Genomic DNA, 11,147 nt, shown 5'->3' with positions numbered 1-11,147 from the left:
AGTATGAACAACCTAAACTAGTACAAAAAAAGGTGTATGCTTCTACCTCCAGAATAGTCACGGAGTCAACTTCCTCTCTTTTTATTGTTGTCTCTACTCCAACTGTAACTTCCTGGATTTCTGTCCTCTCTGACCTGGATTGTTGTCCTAATGCCTTTTTTTATTGCTCTGAATTTAGTCTGGAACTCTCCAAAGCATAACCCACCCCCATCCTGTGGAAAGCTGCTCAGTATTTTCCCTCTTTGCTCCTAGAATAACGTCCAAGCTCCTTTCCAAATTGCTCAGAGAGTCTCTGCATATCTACCTCCACCTACCTCCCTGACTGCATTTGAGTTCTTTCTCACTCCACTAATGTTCACTAATGCATGTTTGTTTTTCTGTTCCTTTAGGAAGCCAAGCTCTTTTCCCATCAAGGGGCTTTGCACATGCTTCGAATCATTTACCCTAAAAATTCACCTGGCAAATTCTACTGTCCTTCAGGTTCGATTTAAATATCCTTTCTTTGTGAAGTTTCTTTGGATCCCCCACATAAAGGCAGTTCTCTCTCTTATATTCTCTCATAGAATCCTGGACTTTTTCTTTGCAATATGTATTATCACAGCAACAATACTTATTTGGGTAAAATTCTGAATTAATTTTTTGTCTTCCTGCACTAGATACAAAGTTCTTTGAGGGTACAGTCCTTGCTGATCTTGTTCCCTGCTCTGCATTACCTACTTTAATGGCTAATGCATTTCTTGTGCTCCAAGAATATTAAATGAAAATAAGTGATTCTACTGCACCATGAACTGGGACCAGTTCCTATCAGTAAAGCTATAAAACACACTATATTTATTTTGAGTGTTGTTTTCAACAACTATTGCTATCTCTCCTACAAATGCTCAGGGTGTCGAGTTATAATAACCCATCCTTTAAAGTCTCATTCACTGAAAGTATATTGATTTATTTAATTCCTTGGAAATTTATTTACTTGCCCATAAAATGACACGGTCAGGTCAGATGATGTTTGAGTTCCTTTCTACTTGAATGCTCTGTGTTTCCATAATCTCTCTTTTATGTCTCTGTTGTGGACGTTTGTGGGATTTTGACTGCCTAGAAACAACCCCACTCCTGGTGCCAATTTCTGTATTGTTAAAAACTTTTTAAATTGCAAGTGACAGCAAATACAACTCAAATTGGTACAGGGGGGAGAGAGGGAGAGGGAATGCATTAGCTCATGTGAGTGAAAAATCCAGAAATAGCTCTGTATTCAAAGGCTTAAATGATGCCATGGGAAATGTGTGACTCTAACAATGCTTTTTTCATTAATATTTTATTGAAAACCATACATCCTTCTAGGATTCCAGCCATAAAATTTTCATGTCATTCCAATAGAATCATTCCATCTGTGGAAAAATACATGGTCTGTGTGTCCAACTGAAAAACAGTATTGTCCACATGGGTCAAAATATCAAGAAAATTGTTCTCTTGGTGTATATTTTAAAATAACTAAGGTGAGGAATGATGGTAAAACACTCTTGCCCAATGATTAATGAGAATGCATGATCCTTCCCTCAAACCCCACCCTCCCTCATTGAGAACTGCCATTAAGCAAATAAAGCCTTCATACCAGAAATGATTCGGCAATCCAGTATGAATGAATGACTTTGGCGGGGGTGGGAAGTGGAGGAAGGAGGATACAATCTCATTAACTGTTGGGGAAGAGTGCTTTACCACCATTCCTCACCTCCGAGGTCCCCATAGACTCGTGGAGGCAACCAAGCAACACATGAGTGTGTCTTAGGCTGTGACTGTAAGGAGACTCCTAGGATTACCTGGTCCTGTCTCTTTACTGAGCATTTAGATCTTATCTAAATAATAGCACCTCCTTTTTTAGGATATCTGCTTTGGCTCTAGTGAAAAAATGAGTCTAAACCTCACCTTAGGAAGTTGAATTCTCTTGTATCTAAATGACTCTTATTAGAAATAATTGCAAAAAAAAAATAGAAGACAAGAGTTAAAAAAAAAAAAAAGGAATTTCCTGGCAGTCTAGTGGTGGTTATTACTCCATCCTTTCTCTGTGGAGGGCAAAGATTCTATTCCTCATCAGGGAATGTGGCCAAAAGAAAAAGAAATGATTGCAAACACACAGAGTTGAAGAAAAAAATAAAAGGATGGATATAAACTTTGGTGTATTAAATGTTTAAAACGATAGCTATTTATAAGGGTCTAGGATTTTGCATAAATGGAACCGTGACTAATAATAATAATCATGCATGTTCAGTCATGTCCAACTCTTTGCGACCCCACAGACTGTAGCCTGCCAGGCTCCTCTGTTCATGGAATTTTTCAGGCAAGAATACTGGAGTGGATTGCCATTTTTTTAATCCAGGGTATCTTCCCAACCCAGGGATCGAACCCACGTCTCCTGCGCTCTTGCGTTGGCAGGCGGATTCTTTACCACTAGCATCACCTGAGGAGCCCAAAATGGAGTCATACATTATGTACTCTTATTTTTCGGCCTTTTTCACTCAGCATAACTGAGATTCATCCATATTGTTGCATGTATCCCTAGTTCATTCCTTTTTATTTTATCCTCCTATTGATGGGTTTGCTTGTCTCTAGTTTTTGACTATTACAAATAAAGCTGTTACAGACATGAACAAGTGAACAAGTCATGAACATGTCTTTGGACCTATTTTTCCATTTCTGCTGGGTAAAATTTAGGACTAGAATGTCTGAGTTCCATGGTAAATGTATGTTTAACTTTTCAAGAAACTGCTAAACTGTTTTGCAAGTTGGTTGTACCACTTACATTTTCATGGCAGTTCCTGTTTCTCCAAGTTTCTTGCCGAGATTGTGTAGACAGTCTTTTTAAGTTTAGCCAGTCTAGTGAGTATAAGTACCTCATTGTGGTTTTATTTTTTGTTGTCATTGTTTGTTTTGGCTGTCCCACGAGGCATGTGGGATCTTAGTTCCCTGACTAGGGGCTGAGCATTCCCCGTGCATCGGGAGTACAGAGTCTTAGAAAACCAGTGGACCACCAGGGTAGTCCCTCATTTTAAGTTGCATTTTCCTGCTGACCATAGAGTCACACAGAGTTGGATATGACTGAAGCGATTTAGCATGCATGCACGCAATGATGTTTAGCATCCTTTCATGTGTTTGTTTAACATTCAGATGTTTTCACTGGTTAAAAAATCTGTTCAAACCTTTTGCCCATTTTTTAAAAATTTGGTTTTTCATGTCTTATTCTTTAGTTTTGGGAGTCTTTACATATTCTGGATACAAATCTTTGATACACATGTTCCAAATATTTTTTGTTAGCCTGTGTCATGCCTTTTTATTTTCTCAATTTGTCTTTATAAGAGCAAAAGACTTTATGTTGGTAAAATTCAATTTCTCAACTTTTTCTTTTTTGTTTTATGTTTTGTGTTGTGAGAAACAATTGCTTGTCCCAAGTTGCAAAGATTTTCTCCTGTATATTTTACCAGAAATTTTATAGTTTTAAGTTTTATACTGTTATGGACTGAATACTTATGTCCCATTCCAAACTCATATGTTGAAATCCTAAACCCCATGTGAAGGTATTAGGGGGTGGAAACTTTGGGAGGCAATTAGGTCATGAGGGTAGAATAATGCCTTTTTAAGAAGAAACACAAGAAACACTGTTTCTCTCTTAGTCATGTATTTTGAATTAAGTTTTAGGTATGGAGAGAGTTAACTTCCATCGATTTCCATACAGGCATCCAGTTGATTCAACAATTTACCCAAGTGATTTGTGTTTAGCTAAATATTAGTGTTTGGATCAATATTGGAAAAGGACAATCAAAAGCTATAGGCCCTTGTATTCATTTATTCATTCAATAAATATCTATTGACTGTCTTATTAAGTGCCCTAGTAAGCTTTGGAGACACATGATTCATAAGATCCAACCCCAACCTACACATAGTTTACACTTTAGCTGAGATGATAAATATAAAAATAATTACAATTTCATATGAGAAATATGTACCAAAACTGTGTGTTTCATTCTACAAACAATTTAAAAAGTCACAGCCAGCTTTAAAAAAATAGAATATCAGACTGCATATTAAGATAGGTATTATTTTACAAAGTCATTATGTTTTATTGATTTAATGTAATCATATTTTATGTAATATAACAGTGTATGTTTCCTGGGTTGCAATATAAAATGAATTTTTCCTTCTGATTTTGGTTAAAAGAGTTTTCATGCTTCTATGTTAAAGGTATGTACAAAGTCTCATTTTCAAGTCTCAACTCAAACATTGTTTTTTCAGAGACTTCTGATCACCTCACTCAACATGGCTTCCCTACATGGCTTTCATACCATATTATCCTGTATATTTCCTTCTTAGAACTTACCACAATCTATAAATCCTGGGCCTTTACTTAGTTGTCTACTTCCTTCATGTTTCTCTGTCCCACTAGACAGTAAGATCCAGGAGGGCAAGGATCCTGTGTGCGTGGCTTACCACTGTCTCTACAGACCAGTTATTGGCCTAAAATACTCAAAGAATTTCCTGGGCTCAGCTTTAGATTCTAAGTGTGTGACTTTGATGATGGAAGCTGACCCCTTCCCCACCTTCCTATTCCACACTTCGGAGTGATGACATTAACAAAATCCACATGCACATAGGCGTTGCAGAAGTGATATACCTTGTGTCAACCCAGAAGATAGATCCAATCAGTGTGATTTGGAGTTGTCTGGAAAGTTTTTGGGCTTCACTAAGATGGAATAAAAGATGAAACTACACTCTTGGCAAAAAAAAAAAAAAAAGGAAAAAATGTTCCAACTAACAAATACATCTTGGAAATGAGAATCAAAACAACAGAGAGGTTTTCTGTTTAGTCCTCAGAGTGGTGACAATTCCTGAGTCCACAAGTGCGTGGACACTCACATACTTTCAGAAGATGACAGCACTGTTTAAGGAGGTCCACTGGCAGGATTGATTAAAAAACATGCCTATCCAGCAGTTACTCTTCTGGAGAAATGGTCATGTAGAGGCTTGTGGTAGTAGCTGCTGCCACACAAAACTAATAATAATTGTATAAAAACACAATAAAAGATGTGCCACATACTACCCTAGGATCGCTTTTAATCCTCAGTCTTTTATGAGATGAATACTGCCTCTGTTTTTTAAAGGAGGACACTGAGATTTGAATTACAGAAGATCTTGTTTTTAATAGAGAAAAACTGGATAGCTGTATATGTGATTCATAGAGACTGGCTAAATAATAATATTCCATCTATACTTCAAAGTACTAAGCAAAGTAAGATTTTAATTAGTATCTCTAAAAAAAACCCAGGAAAACCCCAAGACATATTTTGAGTAAAAAGCTAAAAAAAAAATTATAGAAGAATATGTTATCTTTTAAGAGAAATTTAAGCCAAGAACAACTACTTCAGTATATGTTTATGCAACAAATTATTTATTGAGATCCTATGGTGTATGGAGGCTGCACAAGGCTTCAAGGCACCTTGGGAAAAAGCAGTGAACACAAGAGTTTTCTGTCTTTGGGGTGTTTATGTTCCAGTGATGCAGAGAAATGCAATACACATAATTTTGAAAGGAAATGACAGGATATGTTATGAGATGAAAAGAGCTGGGAGCAAAAGTAATAGAGTGGAGTAAGGGACAAGAGGAGGTCGTCGGGAGGGGAAAGTGCAATTTCTCTTAGTGACAAGGCCTGAGGAGGTCTTGTTGAGTAGATGGTACTCAAGGGGATGAGAGGGCCACATGGATATCCCAGGAAAGAGGGATCTAGGCAGAAGGAAGAGCTGGGCACCCTCCTAAGTAAGGAGTGTACTCACAGATTAAGAGTACATCATGGGCTTCCCTAGAATCTCAGTGGTAAAGAATCACCTGCCAACGCAGCAGACACAAGTTCAATCTCTGATCTGGGAAGATCCCACATGGCGAGCAGCTAAGCCCAAGCGTCACAATTATTGAGCCTGTGCTCTAGAGCCCAGGAGCTGCAGCTACTGGGCCTACGAGCTGCAAGTACTGAAGCCTGTGCCCTAGAGCCTATGCTCTGCGATAAGAGAAGCCCCTGCAATGAGAAACTTGCACACCACAACTAGAAAGTAGCCCCCGCTCGCCACAAATAAGGAAAAACCCGAGCAACAGTGAAGACCCAGCAAAGCCAAAAATAAAAAAAATTTAAATAGAATTTTTTTTTTTCTTAAAGAGTATATCATGCAGGTCAATGAGGCCAGAGGACTTGAAGAAGGGCTGGGGGGAGGGGTGATGGTAGGAGATGTGGTTGGGGCAGGGGAGTGGCAGATTGTGTTTTTAGGACCCATGGCAAGGACTGTGGCTTTTACTCAGAGTGGAACATAACTAGTTGGATTGGAGCATGATAGGCTCTTATTATTAAAAACCCTGGCAGTTGTGTTAAAAATGGGGCTCCCCAGGTGGGTCAGATGGTAAAGAATCTGCCTACCAAGGAGGAGACCCGAGTTGGGCCCCTGGGTCCGGAAGATTCCCTGGAAAAGGAAAGGGCAACCCACTCTAGTATTCTTGCCTGGAGAATTCCATGGACAGAGGACCTGGTGGGCTACAGTCCACAGCGCTGCAAAGAGTCGGACATGACTGAGCGACTAACACTTTCGTGTTGAAAATAAATTGTTGGAAGGTCCCTGGTGACTCAGCCGTAAAGCACCCGCCTGTAATGCAGGAGTCAGGAAGATCCCCTGGAGTAGGAAATGGCAACCCACTCCAGTATTCTTGCCTGGGAAATCCCATGGACGGAGGAGCCTGGCAGAGTACAGTCCGTGGGGTCACAAATGAGTCAGACACAAGTCAGTGACTGCACAACCAGGACAGAAGGCAGAAGAACAGCTGTAACACTACAGATGAGACATGTAAACACCTAATCAACATCTGGAAAGATTCACAAAAAACTCATGAAGCTCCACCGAGCTGTGGTGGGTATTGGGGTGGAGGAGAACATCTTAAGAGACTTTTTGCTTGACTTGTAGTCTTTGAGTTGCTTGATAAAATACTATTTATCAGACATTTGAAAAGTTTAAAATTACTATTATTATTATAAATACTAATAGTATTTACCCTTCCTTCTGGAATAAGGGCTTCCCTGATAGCTCAGTAGGTAAAGAATCCACCTGCAATGCAGGAGACCCTGGTTTGATTCCTGGCTTGGGAAGATCTGCTGGAGAAGGGATACGCTGTCTACTCCAGTATTGGACTTTCCTGGTGGCTCAGCTGGTAAAGAATAATCCTCCTGCAATGGGGGGACCTGGGTTTGATTCCTGGGTTGGGAAGATCCCCTGGAGAAGGGAAAGGCTACCCACTTTAGTATTCTGGCCTGGAGCATTCCATGGACTGTGTAGTCCATGGGGTCACAAAGAGTCGAACACAACTGAGCAACTTTCATTTTCACTTTTCTGGAATAAATCAATCTCCAACCAGTTAAGTGTGGCCAAAAAAAGTAGGTATCTGCCAGAGGCTGGGGGAAAGTAGCCTGGTGCAGGGTGTCAGAGCCCAAGGGAAGTGAGAAAGGAACCTGTTACAGGGACTGGTAATTTGTCGGTTGAGTACTACGGAGATTGATAGAATACATGAATATACTGAGAGTGAAGAATGAGTTTGTCAAAAATCATTTTTGAGGCTATTTTATTATAAGCCTTTAATGTGGGAAAAGCCCATGGGGTATCTCACTCAGGATTTGGCATGTAGTAGGCACCTGAATATTTTATTTTGATCTCTCCTGCCATTTCTTCAGTGTACAAACAAATGTCTATGGAGTCAGTGAATTTCTTATGTATTGGGACAGTAAACCAGTATTAATTTAAAAGGGTAGCTTGGTGTAAATCTCTGAAGTTCATCAGAAAACATGGATTTGCAATTTTTGCCCTTGACCTTGTTGTAGTTTAATTAAGTTCTTAACCTACAGAGAAAAAAAAAGAATAGACTGAGGAGAATGGCAACCAGGTTTACTGTTGGACAGTGATGTGTATGGAAAAGGAGAAAACTAAAATGAATCCTCCAGTATTAGATTGGAATTGGAAGCTGTGAACTCCTAGTTTTATAGATATTGATATAGAAATAAATAAATATATGGATGTATCTATGTGCCAAGAGGGCCCAGCAATGGCATCCCAGTGGCCGTGCACACCCTAGCAGCCTTAACTAGATTCCTAAGTACCATTCTCCACCAAAAGGAATTGGGACTTCTTGGAGAAATGGTTGCTTCCAGGGCTGGGAAAGGGAGATGCAAGATGAGCCTGGAATACCTTTTTGTATCAGAAAATAAAGAAATGCTCCAAGAATGATGGAGGCATGTCAAAAGGATGCAGGAGCCAGCTTGAAGAAGGTCTCACTAGCCAAGTCTAGACCAATTTAGGTATCAATTAATGATAGCAGTGAACTCACCCACTGGATAAAATAGGAATCAGTGAGTCAAAATTATTATAACTAAAAAATGAATAAATGAGAGGAGACGACTCTTTGATTATCATAGGAAGCCAACTGATAAATGTAAAAAGAATGATGGAATTAGAAAACTACCATTTGGCAACCAGCATAGTAATTTTTTTTTTTCTTTTTGGCCTTGCCATGTGGTTTGTGGAATCTTACTTCCCCAACCAGGGACTGAACCCAGGCCTTCTGCAGTGAAAGCTCAGAGTCCTAACCACTGGACTACAAGGGAATTCTCCATGATAGTAGCAACTTTGCCTAAAAGTATGCACATAATAATTAGTTCAGTCAAGTAACATCAATGGAGGTGAAAACTTGAGAGTGAAAATCTGATGAGAAATGGGATGTTTGCAATGTTTCACAGTTCTCACAAAACAATTTAAATTACTATCATGGGCTTAATAGTAGCCCCCAAAATGATATATCCACATCCTAATCTCTGGAATCTGTGATTGTTACCTTCCTGGTAAAAAGAGTGTTTGTAGATGTAATTTAAGAATCTTGAGCTAAGGAGATCAACTGAGATTATCCAGATGGGCTCTTAATCCAATAACTAGTGTCCTTTTAAGAGTAAGGTCAAGAGAGATGTGATAGACACAAGAGGCAACATGACCACAGGGGCAGAGATGGGAGCGATGCATGCAGTCACATGTCTAGGAATGCTGACAGTCAGCAGAAGCTGGGCGAGGCAAAAGAACCAACTCTTCTGTGGAGCCTGCAGAAGGATCCTGGGCCTTCTTACATCCTGATCTCAGACGTCTGGCCTCCAGAACTAAGAGTCCCGGATCCTATGGACTACCCTTGTTTCTGTTTAGCTGCTAAGACGTGTCCCACTCTGTGACCCCATGGACTGTAGCCAACCAGGCTTCTCTGTCCATGGGATTTCCCAAACAAGAATACTGAGGTGGGCAGCCGTTCCCTTCTCCAGGAGATCTTCCCTACCTAGAGATTGAACCAGCATCTTATCACTGGCAGGCAGATTCTTTACCACTGACCCACCAAGGAAGCTCAATGAAGTACCTTTCCCTCCTCATAAATTCCCATTTCATTCACACAGTTTGAAGTGCACCCCCAGGATTGCAGCAAACTTCATGAAGCCGTCCACCCAGGCAGTACCTGCCAGTCTGTTCTCCTAACTCTGGTCTTCACCCCAGCATGGCCACCAGCTGCCACCACACCATTGTGGGATCATAGAAAACAACCCTGGGTCTTTTCGAGCAGACTTTTTGTTGCACTTATTTCTAGTTAAAAAGAAAACAAACTTTATATTTAAAATGGATAACCAACAAGGACCTACTGTATAGAACATGGAACTCTGTATGGGAGGGGAGTTTGGGGGAGAATGGATACATGTATATATATGGCTGAGTCACTCTGCGGTGCCCCTGAAACAATCACATTATTAATCGGCTATATTTCCTTATCAGATAAAACGTTTTTTAAATTTAGATTTTGAAAGTATCTGGGAAAAAGTTCACCTTGATGACATGTGAAGCTTTCTCTTATTTGTTTGGAAAACTGGATTCACCCTTATTGTCCACCTTCCCCTACCTCAGCTTCATTCTGGAACCCACTGTGGTCTACAAATAAGGACTAAAAAGCATGAATAAAAGACCATGGGCATCAAAGAGCCTCCAAGTCTCTCTTTTGGCATTTTAATCCAGCCTGTTCTGTGCCCTTCAGCCTTTGTAGATGGTGTGTGGGATTTTCTATACTTTTCCTCAATCCCCTCTTCTCGCTTTCCACAGGATCATCTCAGAGGGATGGCCCAAATGCCAGTCATTTCCTCTGGGGTTACAAAAAGATCCTTGCACATGTTTTTCTGACACAGTCTCAGCTGTTTTCTCTTTCCCATTCTGCTTTTGTCTCCATCTTCCACCTCCTCTGTGTTGTCAGGCTTTTTCCCTCTTGTGTACCCCCAGAGGAATGGGCTAGTCTTCTTGCATATTCACACTTATTGAATATGCTCCTCCATTATACTCAGTCTCTGTGTGAGGAAGGATTCCACACGTTTTGTCTGCAACACAGAGGAAGCCCTCACGAACTGTTTGCCTGGGTTAGTACCATCCCCTTTGCCTGGAAGTCTCTTCTCTTGTGGTACAAATATTTTCCCATCTTTAAGTTAGTCTCTTCCAAAAAGTAACTTCTATCCTTGCCTGGAAGAGATGTTACAGGCCTCTGATCATCTGATTTGCATATTTGCCTTCTACTTTGCATCAGAGTCTATACTTCTGTCTTATTTCCCCTGGTCATTTGCAACCTTCTTGAAAACAACAAAGCATCTTGGGCTCTGAAATCAGTCCAGGTTTGAATCATGGATCAGTCACTTGCCTGTGTAGTTGTGTCAACTTGGACAAGTTAGTTTACTTCTTTATAACTCAGCTGCTTTAGTGGGGGTCATAATCTCACTTATAGGATTTTTGCAAGGATTAAATTAAATATTTTTCTACAGTGCTTAGAAGAATGCTAGACACAAAGAGAATACTTAATGTTAGCTGTTACTATTAATATTCTCCTTTGTTGCATTAGTTATCTCAGTTCAGTTCAGTTCAGTTCAGTCAGTCAGTTGTGTCTGACTCTTTGTGACCCCATGAATCGCAGCACGCCAGGCCTCCCTGTCCATCACAAACTTCCAGAGTTTACTCAAACTCATGTCTATCGAGTCAGTGATGCCATCCAGACATCTCATCCTCTGTGATCCCCTT

This window comes from Odocoileus virginianus, chromosome 26 (genome assembly GCF_023699985.2).
Source record: "Odocoileus virginianus isolate 20LAN1187 ecotype Illinois chromosome 26, Ovbor_1.2, whole genome shotgun sequence".
Taxonomy (NCBI): domain Eukaryota; kingdom Metazoa; phylum Chordata; class Mammalia; order Artiodactyla; family Cervidae; genus Odocoileus; species Odocoileus virginianus.
This window is presented reverse-complemented; position numbering follows the sequence as displayed.